The sequence below is a fragment of the Pongo pygmaeus genome, chromosome 17 (assembly GCF_028885625.2).
Source record: "Pongo pygmaeus isolate AG05252 chromosome 17, NHGRI_mPonPyg2-v2.0_pri, whole genome shotgun sequence".
Taxonomy (NCBI): domain Eukaryota; kingdom Metazoa; phylum Chordata; class Mammalia; order Primates; family Hominidae; genus Pongo; species Pongo pygmaeus.
In genome coordinates, this window is record NC_072390.2 from 53,106,709 (window position 1) to 53,118,957 (window position 12,249).

Here is a 12,249-nt window from a genome sequence, read left to right on the forward strand (position 1 = left end):
ATTATGAAGTCAGTGATGATCTGTAATGGCAAAGTGATGACACCTTAGTTTCTATATAGTATACCAGACGAAATTTCCAGATCTCCTTTTTCTTCTTTCTCTTTCTCTTTTTTCTCTTTCTCTTTCTCTTTTTCTCTGTCTCTCTCTCTCTCTCTCTTTTTTTTTTTTTTGACAGAGTGTCACTCTGTCGCCCAGGCTGGCGTGCAGCGGTGAGATCTCAGCTCACTACAACCTCTGCTTCCTGGGTTCAAGCGATTCTTATGCCTCAGCCTCCCAAATAGCTGGGACTGCAGATGTCTGCCACCACGCCTGACTAATTTTTCCATTTTTTTTTTGTAGAAATGGGGTTTCACCATGTTGGCCAGGCTGGTCTCAAACTCCTGATCTCAAGCAATCTGCCTGCCTCGGCCTCCTAAAGTGCTGGAATTACAGGCGTGAGCCACTGTACCCAGCCCACTGATCTCCCATTCTTCCTATTGACCAATTTTAATATATAGCCAAGAAGCTTGGTGATTCTTATGTTAATCAAATCTAATATATGTAAATCGTAATTTTTGTTTCTTTACAAAAGGATACATGACATGATTTCTTTAAATTGTAAACTCATTTCATGTATGCAAAAAATTTAGCTACACAAAATCTTTTAGGAATATAGAGATCCTGTAAAATGCAGGTAGTCTTGGAAATGTAGGAAGCAATTTATATTCTGTGAGACACAGAAGAAACTCAGGATAGGAAATCATCACTCTTGGTAATCTTTTAAATATGAAAGTCACCATAAAGAAATCCAAATTCCAAACACTTATTTTCTCCTCTTACCTCCCCAAATGAGGGAAAAAAAACACACACACACAAAACAAGATAGTGGAACGTGTCAAATCAGCATTAATTTTTGGCCTCTGCTCAGGAAGAATGACACCACTGTATAATTACATCTAAGAACATAATCCAAACTTCAAGAGATAACATTTAGAAATAATACTCCACTGGATGAGGACGTCTCAGCTGTCAATCCAGGGTTTATTGAAGGCCACCCCACAACCATTACACAACATGGGAGCCTCTGTCGATGAACTACAGAGATATTACCAAAGATGGGAATTATCGGGTTGCTTCTGTGCAGAGCCAGTGGATCTGCCACTTTTTAAGTGCTAATACGTGCAGTCGCTGAGAAAGGAAAGGGCAGGTAAAAAGGCTGGGTGAAGAAAATACTGGTGTTCTTTGTTTGTAAGACTGGGCTCAGTCCTGCTAAGTTCCTTTAATGCAATATTTTTGCTTCTCCTTGTTCTGAAAGAAAAAAGATCCCTTGGATCCAAATTTATCACAATCGAAATAAAAAATGTAAAAGATCAGTATAAAACATTTAGCAGCAACAGTTAATAATGTATATGATAACATATTGCACTAATATATTGACAAATGTGGCAATAAAGTATTAATGTGATTGTGTATCATCAAATATACCAGCCATTCATCCTTTATTCTGCTCCAGTTTAAAAACAAAGCAAATCCTAAGACCATAAAGTGGAGATAGAATCTCCAAGTGTGATTTCAATTAAGCACATCTCTGAGAAACTCTACCCACAAGCTCCTAAGGAGGCAGGTTGTCAGTTTGATTGTGAGAAAGTGCCTTTAGGAGTGGTGACAAAAGCCGCAAGAAAATGACTTCTACATTTCAATCTAAATCTAGAAATCAGATCTGGCCAGCCTTGGACAAAACTGATATCTCAGTAAAGTTTGTTTTTTCACAGCCCCATTTTTCCTATTTGGGGCTTATTTTCTCCATCCATTTGTTATGGTAAGTTTTATGTATTAACTTAGCTGGGCTACAGACCCCCTTATACAACTGAACACTAGGTGTTGCTGAAAAGGTATTTTGAAGATATGATTAAAATTCCTAATTAGTTGACTTTAAGTAGAAGAGATAATCTGGGTGACCAGATTCCATCAATGGTAAAACCTTAAGAGCAGAACTGAAGCTTCCCAGGAGAACAGAAGGAGGTGGGGGGCTTAGGAGGTGGAAGAGAAAAGGAAAGGGGAAGGGGAGAAGGAGAAAAAAGAGGAAGATGAGGAGGAAGAGAAAGACAAGGAGGAGAAAGGAGAAGGAGGAGGTAGAAGGAAGAGGAAGAAGTAGGAGGAGAAGAAATTTTGCCTGTGGTCTGCAGCTTCAGCTCATTTTTGAGTTCCAGCCTACCCTTCCTGACAGCCTGCTCTACAGATCTGAGCCTTGCCTAGCCAGCCCCCACAATTATATAAGCCAATTCCTTGTAACAAATCTCTTAATGCCCAGCTCCTACTGGTTCTGGTTCTCTGTTTGAAACTTGCTGACACACTGTTTCAAACACCCATTGTTACCCTTAATTGCCTACAAAACTTCAATTATCAGGGAATAATTTGTTCCCAGTTACCTTGACATTGGTACACTTATGAAATCAAACTTTGTCCTGTGCAAAACACAATCGTAAGCAGCCGTGAATAGGCAATGGGTGAAGGAAAGTAAAAGCAAGCATTACACCACCCTACTTCCAATTTATATCATAGAGGAAGACCCTAAAGTTGTTTATAAGTTAGGCTAGTCCTGAAATAATTTTAAGAAAGTTGCAGATATGCATTTATTTTTCCTTTTGTTCCTGGGATTTCTTCTTATAGAGGTACATTATTGAGGATTATAAAATGTATAATATAACACCCTGGGAAGTTATTTTACTCACATATTTCTTTAGATTTTAGCCTGGATAGCAAGGCATTAGTGGTAAGGAACTTGACCTCCAAAAAGTTTGTTAAATCATAATAAACTACATGAATAAAGCAATAAATAACATGTAGTCCAGACATATGTTTAAACTCATCCCACATTGACTATTTATGGTAGATTAGTTTATTATTCTCAATTTTTAAATCTTTTCCTGTTAAAGATTTAAGCATCTGCATTCTTTGCCATGTGACCTGGACTAACTCCTACCACGTAGGCTGTGCCTTGTATGAACAATTGGCGTGTTTTTCCACCTATTGGTGATGAGTTGGCTTTGATGATGTGACTTATGTTGGCCTATGAGATGTTAGCAGATATGACAGGAACAGAGATGCTAAATGAGTTTTTATGATTTCCTGTGTTGTTTTGTGCTTCTGCAGTCCACTGTGAGAACACGTCTCAGCTTGCTATTGGTGCAAGGAAACGGAGGCGACACCTATAGGGGTTCCACATCTCCTCTGCAGCTTGCAGCAAAGCCTTTGTGAGTCTGAGTCTAGCCAAGCCTAGTTAGGGTCAGCTACCCATGAGCAAGAAGAACAAATAGTGCCATTCTAAACCAATGAGACTATAGTGTTATTTGTTGTTTAGCTTTTCAGCAGCAATCCTGAATAATGGATTATACATAACCTGCTTTTCTTCATACCATCAACTAGAAAAAAATTTAGTTTAGTTATGGGTTTATTATTTTTGGAGACTTGAATCAAGATTCAGCCCCTAAGACAATTTTAAAATGTTTTCAGAAAAATAGTAGATAAAACAATATAAATAACTATATTAATGTATATGTATGGATAGTGCATCAACTATTCCAAAGAATTCAGAGGATTCTCATCGTGGCAGTCATTGGAGAGAACAGTTCTTTCCTTTCATTTTTTGTATTTCTGTACTCATCGTACTTCTTTTCTTTCTCCTAATTTTCTGCTTCTTGCCTCGCTTTCTCCCCTCTCCCTCCCGCTTTTCCTCTTTTTTTCTAGCCTGCTTGCTTGCTTGCTTTTTTCTCTCTCTCTTTCTCTCTCTCTTTCTTTCTCTTTCTCTTTCCTTCTCTCTTTCTTTTTTCTCTCTTTCTCTCTTCTCTTTCTTTCTCTCTTTCTTTCTTTGTCTCTTTCTTTCTCTCTTTCTCTCTCTTTCTTTCTCTCTCTTTCTCTCTTTCTCTCTCTTTCTATCTCTCTCTTTCTCTCTCTCTCTTTCTCTCTCTTTCTCTCTTTGTTGTTCAGCAGAATGGAATACTGATTCTGTTGTTCTTGTGTCTCCTTACATCCTTCTGGATTACAAAAATATGAATAAATAAAATAAAAGTTCATCTTATCTAGAATACTTGTTTCAATCCACGTCTTCTGCGCAGAAACTCACCTAACAGTCAAAAGCACATAGTTTTCTTCTTGTCTTTACCATTAGTGTTTGCCAGCAATTACCACTGTGTCCCTATTCTTATATGGTAGATGAGGCATACTGGGGTTAATAGAACACCACTTGGAGGGCTTAAAAATCTTTGGGAATTGGTTCTAAATTAGCTAAAAACTGACTATTTAACCTGGAAAATGTTATTTACCTCTATAAGCCTTAATATTGTCACCTAAGAAAATAAAAATTATAGCAATGTTAAGCAGAGATTTAACACCATTATACAAAACCCTGGAATGTAGGATTTACGGAATATCTACTATATATCACCATATAGCAGATACTTCTACATGTATTAACTTGTGCTATTAATAAACTGTCATCTACTATTTGTAGATAAGCAAATTTAGTCTTAGTAACTGTCAATAGTCAATCAGCAAGCAAGAGCCTGGACAAAGGTTCAACCATACATCTGTTTGAATCTCATGTCCATGTTTTTCTATGATATCCACTACCTTTTTAATAATAATTCCACAAGCTTTGCCCCAGCTTAATGTGATTTAAGACATAAGTGGTTCTGGTAAAATTTGAGGATAAGAATAGAAACCCCTGAAGGCCCTGGACATTAGAATATTATAGTAGCAGACTCCTTTGGACATGTACCTTTAATATTCACTGAGGGCAATAGTAATTTCTAGCCATTATCCTCAATGCACCTACAACTTTGAAGTATAATAGGTGGCACAGGTATGGCATCTGGCTAATTCACCATCATTAAAATAAGACTTGCTTGCTAACAGATCCACATAATGGGCATTCCTTTCCATTCACATTTTAAAATACTCTGTATGAACAACTGGATGGTTAAATGGCCTTCTAACATAAGGCAAAACATCTCAAGCTGCTCTGTAAGTTTAGCCATTAAAACTACTTAGATTAGAAGAGGTAAGTAACTTAGAGTTTCACCATCTAAAAAAGTCCTATGCTGACCTGGACTTAGTGGTACATGCTTGTAGTCTCAGCTATTTAGGAGAATGACTTAAGCCCAAGACTTCAGGTCCAGCTTGGGCGACATAGTGAGACCCCCATCTCTAATATTAAAAAAAGAAAGAAAACAAAAAAGTCCTATGCTTATTCCAGCAATTTTTATCTTAACTTGAAATTTTCAAGGGTCTGGTGAGAAATATTCCCATACCTCTGCAGCTACCTTTTTTTTTTTCCTGGAAGATCTGAAATTTCAACAGATTACAAATTTTCATTGAACCTAGGAAGCAAGAAAGTCTAAGCCCCAAAAAGAGTTGGGAGAGCTAAAAAAATACTCAATAATAAAAATTTCTTTCTCCTTATAGTTCTCTTATCTTTTGAAAATGCTGGTGCAAATTATGGAGAAGGCAGTCAGAATATGGGAAAAAGAAAACTGGGCTTAGTGTCAGAAATAAAAAAATGTTGTCAAGGCAACATCACCTTTCTTTCTTTCTTTCTTTCTTTTTTTTTTTTTTTTTGAGATGCAGTCTTGCACTGTCACCCAGGCTGGAGTACAATGGTGCGAGCTCAGCTCACTGCAACCGGGGCCTCCCGGGTTCAAGCAATTCTCCTGCCTCAGCCTCCCTAGTAGCTGGGATTACAGGCACCAGCCACCAGGCTTAGCTAATTTTTGTGTATTTTTAGTAGAGACTGGATTTCAATATGTTGGCCAGGCTGGTCTTGAACTCCTGACCTCGTGATCAACCCGCCTTGGCCTCCCAAAGTGCTGGGATTACAGGCATGAGCCACTGCGCCTGGCCTTTTTTTTCTATTTGATATTGGGTAAATAATCTCGCCATCCTCAATCTGTATCAATGATGGCTTCTCATTCTTCTAAAAATTGCTTAGAGAATAAATCATATTTATCTGATTGCCTTTGCAAAGTGTTATTATAAATACTGTTCCCACAGCAGCTCAACTTCTTTTTTACAGCAGGAGAGCTATGACTCATAGAGATCCAAGGTTTTGTCCAAATTTTAATCCAGTATTAGTAATTAGTGCTATAGGCAGAACTAAACTCAAGTCTCATGGTTGCTGAGACCACACAGCCTATACTTTTACTCGCCCAACAGATCCTTTATTTTGAATATGCCCTTAGTAGATTCACGTTTCTGAGTTCTTCAGTCAAAAGTGAATGAAGGAAGATTTCAATCCAAGAGTTCCGTAGCATTAGTTCTGTAGCATTAGTTTGTGCGTATATATTTTTATCAGTTTGTTTGCTCTTTGTCAGAATATCAAAATCATTAAGCGTGATGCAACTCATACACTGTGAAGCAAGGTGCCCCACAATTAATCCTGCTGTAATCCTGGTTATTGCTCTTGTCCTTATGACATGGATGCTGCCCTGAAAAGATATTAAAGCAATAGTTTATAGCTTTGAAGACATTTGTCCAGTTCCCTATTTTATTCCTGAGATGACCTGGAGATCATTGCTTAATTGCAAGGATCCAATAAGAGATCTCCAACCAAGATAATTTGAAAAATGTATAGTTTCTTGACTCTGTGTTTGAAAGACAAATAGGGCATGCCGTTAGTTAAAAGAGAAAGAGCAACTAATTTAGCTTGGTAGATGGAGGAGATAGAAATAACTTAAATATATATTTTAAATATGTAAGCACATTATCTAAGTGAAAGAAGTACATTTACCAAATTTATTAAAACTCATCCACCTTTATTTCAACTTTCTATTTAACAGGACCAAAATTATCATAAGCTTTTATTAGTAATAGGAAAATTATAATATAATACACTAATGTTACTTACATAAAATACAAAGATGCAGAAGTCTCACACAAGAGAGATGCCCCCAACACATCCCATACCCTCTGTTTTACCTGGAAATGGTATCTAGAAATTCTCTGGTGTCATACTTTTATCATATGAGAAAATAGAAGTCCAGAGAGGTTAGCTGATTTACCCAAGATACTAGTAGATAATTTTGTGACCAGTGCACCCTTGCCTCATTCCTCCAGGTAGCCTGACATTGGAGTTAGACAGATATAAATTTTGATTTTGTCTTCCCCTTCATGGGCTCTTGATCAAGTTATTTTATATCTCTTTGCCTGGATTCTCTATATCTGTAAAATTAGCATAATATTATGCCCTACCTCATAGGCAATAATGGAGCTTAAAGAAAGAATACTGTGTTACAAATGCTTTTTATACACTATGGCAACTCATAAAAGTTTGTTACATGGTAGCTGTTAGGATTTTTCTTTGTTTCTCTTACTCTACTAGGCCCTCTCAGATAATTCTAGACTCTCACGGCATCAAGAACAGACAAATATTTGATTGGCCATCTTTTCACATTGTCAGTGTCTGTGTCCTTGGTACCCGCTAGGTAGTCACTTATAGGCAGGTTCATCCTTTCTATTCTTTGCATGGTAAAATGAGTGATAGAGTTCTTGAGTTGGATGTATGAATCTAACAATGATGGAATGAATGACTTTCAGTTTCAAATACATAATAGGAGCTCAATAAATATTTTTGTATATAAATCAATAAATAGAAAGTGGTATATTTGCCTCTTATTCCATACCTTAATATAATTTTACATTATGTCTTTTTACCTCACAAGCTTAGCACATAGTAGGACTTTAATTAATGTAGATGGCATGATGGAATGAGTTAGTAGGTTAATTAAGGCATGACATCTGTAGTCCTTTTTCTCCTATAGCTATTTTTAGAATAACACTGACAATAAATATTCTTAAACAGAAAAAATCAGAAGGCAAGTCAATGCATACTATCAACTTAGTCAATTTCTAAGCTGACTTTAGAGAACTTCAGCAAATGGGTAGCATATGAAGGCTGAGACAAAATAAATAGGGAGCCCTTTGTTTTAAAACATTCAGTTTAATTTAGTATTATTATATCAATAGTTCTTAATCAGTATATGTTAACTGGAGATCTTCAAGTGGTCCAAATACTACTATGGGGAATACATATGAAAGGTTTGACAGATTTCAGAGAGCCCTAGGTTATCATCATCTATAGAATATTTCATGCTAATGAGTGGATATGTTAGAAATATTTAAAATTTTTAATCCTGTTCTACTTCATTATTGATGACATTGCCACACAGAGCCACTAAGACCCTTATCTGAGAACAGAATATGCATATGGGCATGGAAATTGAAGACATCTTTTCATTTTTATTTATGGTTCTTAATACACTCTTTGTTCTCTTCTACGAAATTTTTGCCAGTATAATTAGCAATTGATTGAAACAATGGCATGATCTCGTCACAGTGATGAGTTGAACCAAAATACTTTGTATTTTAATTGATTTTTTAAATGTAATACCAATATCACTCATATTCAGAATAAACAGAAGACTAGTGATAGAATTTAAATGAATTGAAAGGACTTTCTGCTCAAATATCTCCCTATTGCCAGGCACACTGACATTACGAAAAGTTAGAAAAAGTCCCTTCATTTTTAAAGGCTTCCCAGGCAGGAAGATACCCCTGTTGAGAGGTGGCTGCTTTGAGGAGGGTTAACACCTCAAGCCATTATCAAGCATTAACAGCCCAGCCAAAATTATTTCAGCCTGCGCTTTCCACTGTGGTAACTGCCAGAGAAGAGCAAGGCCCTGTAGGAGAGCAAGGCAGAATAAATATCACTGATAGGGATACTAGGGAGGGCAAAGAGTGGGTTGAATGCTGGCTGGGTGGAGGCATTCTGAAGCCTCTGTCTCCCTTGCAATTATGTTTGAAGCCCCTGTCTCCCTTGCAATTATGCTGGGATCTGGCCACACTATCAAGATTGTCCTTGGCCTCTCAGAGGAGAGTGTATGAGTCACATCTTAAACATAAGTTTTAAAAACACAAAATCTTGTTTCCTAGGCTTATGCTTTCCAGGTTTCTAAATAAGAACTTGGATTTCGTCTGCATAGCAAAATGAGAAAAAGGTCAGGGAAGTGACTAAAGGATACCAGGTCTATATTGTCCGAATGAAGAGGAGAATGAAATAAACTAAACCGAGTAATTCTGGCCAAAGAACATTTGTTTCTTCTTAGAACAAATAATTGATGTGAAATATTAGCCTGAATTATCTGGATAATTAATTCCCTCTGTTTTCCACTTAATTTGTCAATGCATACAAGGCCTGAGCGTGGGTATACTTAGCATTTCCATGATCCAGTTTAGACGTCTTCCTTGATCAAAATCTCTGAATAGTTACTCAACTCCCCAACTCCTTCCGTCCTGCATGCGTGGCTCATGCGATCCTCTGGGGAATAATTATTACATTGAAGACCATTTCCATAGTTTCTGTTCTTATCAAGGGGCAGTGCAAGATTAAATATATATACCAGTTTAAGGAAACTTTTTTCAGAGAATTTTAGGCCAAATGCTACTTATTCCCGGAAGCTTGTCTCAATTCCCCAAATCAACGTCAATCCTTCCATCTTGGACAGCGAGGCTCTGTGTTCCAAAATGGAGACTACTGAGGTCTGTCTTGAAAAACAGAACCGTCAGGCTCTTATTCTGTTAAGTGAGATATAAAACCTAAGGGCAGGAATTGGTAAGAGGATATCTTCCCTACAACAATAACAACAAAAATTAACGTAATGAAGATAATTTTTAAGACAAAGTGAAGTTGTTAGAGTTATTGAGTAATTTTGAGAACAGGTATATTGAAAAGAGGTTTTATAAAATATCTGTTGTTGCCCCACTAGACTTTATACGAAACATGCATTTCCCCTCAATGTGCCTTGGCCTTGGCACTATTCTAGTATTGAAACATTCAGCTCTGCTGCAAGAGCATTGTGTAACACACAGACTGTGGATGTAGGAGGTAGTGACAACTGGGTGGCATATAGCATCTATTTAGTTCTGCTCTGGGTCACTCTCACATCCTCCTCATGACCCATGAATGGTCCATATTTTATACGTATTTATAGCCCCATTATGGTTTGTATATTTATTTCTAAACTGTGAAGGTATAGTAGATTTTTGGCAAATTAATTTCTTAATGGACAAAGACTATATACATGAGCTTCAGTTATAAGGAAGCGATGGATTTGTGCTTTCTGAACTGTGTTCTGCATGCAGTACGTGTTCAGGAACAATGACTTAACAAAGCTTATCCTATTTAGTGGGTCTCCATTGCCTGGAAGACTCTTCAACTCCTGTATCATTTTCCAGTGCCACTGTGTAAACAAACCATGAAGATAACTCACTGCACAATTCCGGGTGGTGCTATTCTCGTAAAATATTGGGTAAGTGGTGCTCCCTGGAGCTAGCACTCACAACACACAGCATCACTGAAATAGGTGGCTCTGCTGGAATCTGTTCTCTTTATTAAGAATGTGTGCACTTTGGGAGGCTGAGGCAGGTGGATCATGAGATCAGGAGTTCAAGATCAGCCTGGCCAAGATGGTGAAACACCATCTCTACTAAAAATCCAAAAAATCAGCCGGACATGGTGGTGGGTGCCAGTAATCCAGCTACTCGGGAGGCTGAGGCAGAGAATTGCTTGAACCCGGGAGGCAGAGGTTGCAGTGAGCCAAGATCATGCCACTGCACTCCAGCCTGGGCAACAGAGCAAAACTCCATCTCAAAAAAATTAAAATAAAAAAAGAATGTGTGAGTACTGTTGCAAGGAGAGGCAGGGAATTAAGAGATTCATCAGAAATACACTTTTCTCTCTTTCTATTCATGCCTGTATTTGATTTACCAGTACTAGTACATCTACTACCTGCTCGCTGCTGTGAAAGACACTACGAGAGTGTAAATGAATTATAATGTGCTAGTCCTCTACTCCAGGAATTAAATGACACTGAGGCAGTTCTTAAAAAGTAAGAGCTTCAACCTCCTGGTTTCTTAATCTAAGGCATCCCTGGAATTCCCTTGAAGCTTCATTAATATACAGGATTTTCTGTTCCTTTTCAAGATGTCCAAACATATGCAGGATCCTAAAACAGTGGTCTCCAAAATAAGACACATGCATGGCAGCAGGTACCCATCTCTATTCAGAGGGATGCAGAAAATAGAACCTCTCTATGTGAGCATTTCAGTTGATAAAAAGAGAGTAAACTTCACAAATATTCACTATACAAATTGCCACTTGTTCCCTCAGTCTATCCATACACTCTTCACATTCAGTAGGTAATGTTTTCTAAGAGAAAAATTGAACTTTTGCAATTCAGAAGGGGTGATGGAGACCTCAGTGCTTCACTACTTTTCCCATACTGCAATGACTTATAATTTGTATCTATCTGGTTATGTGTATTTAGAGAATTTACTTTTAATATTAATTAGATTGAATCTTAAAAACGGACATGAGGCTTAAAGTAAATTCAGAAAAATTGCTGCAGTTTGAAGATGGTATCACTGATGTGTGTACAAACAGAACTCCCCTTGCCTGGTGCATGGTCTTTCTCAGATGTGTAAAAAAAACAGGAAGAGACTAGTTAAATATAATAAGAAATTGACCCAAACTTTCAAGTAATCAATAACTCTTTAAAATATGGCTTTATTTCTAGTAATATTAGCAAGAACCTCACTGTAAGCATGGATTGTCCCTTGAGAGACTAACTGATCATAAATATATAAAAGCAAATTATCTATAACATAAAATCAAACCTCTATATTTTTTCAGCAACAATTTAAATAAAGCCTCTTACCCATTTTTTAGAAGAACTTGCAAATAGTGAATATATAAATAAACATATAAACATTAATAAAATAAATCTGCATATATTGGAACTGTATGCTCACAATTAAAAAAATACTCTATTTTGTTTTCAAACCAGTCTAAGCTCTCTCTCCCTTCTGTGTGATAGGGCGTATTTAACAAACAACATTACTGAGAACACTTCTAATCCTGGTTGCCCCCTCTACAATAATGTTCTGTTATGACTTTTTAATCTTGCACTAATGTGCAATATCTAAAGACTTTCATTAAAGTGAGCTCAGGTTAGCCTTTTTTAACCTGCTCTAAAAATGTTAACATAAGCCACAGTGGGCTACCAGCTCAATAATCTTCCAATTGTCCCAAGCTCCAAATGGCCCGTTGAGGCTCTATTTGTTCCAGTCTATTGGTTAAATATGTATTTGCATATTTTTAAAAAACATTTAATTATTTACCTAAGAGGCTTGAACAGCTGGTCTACTAGGTGAAGGCAA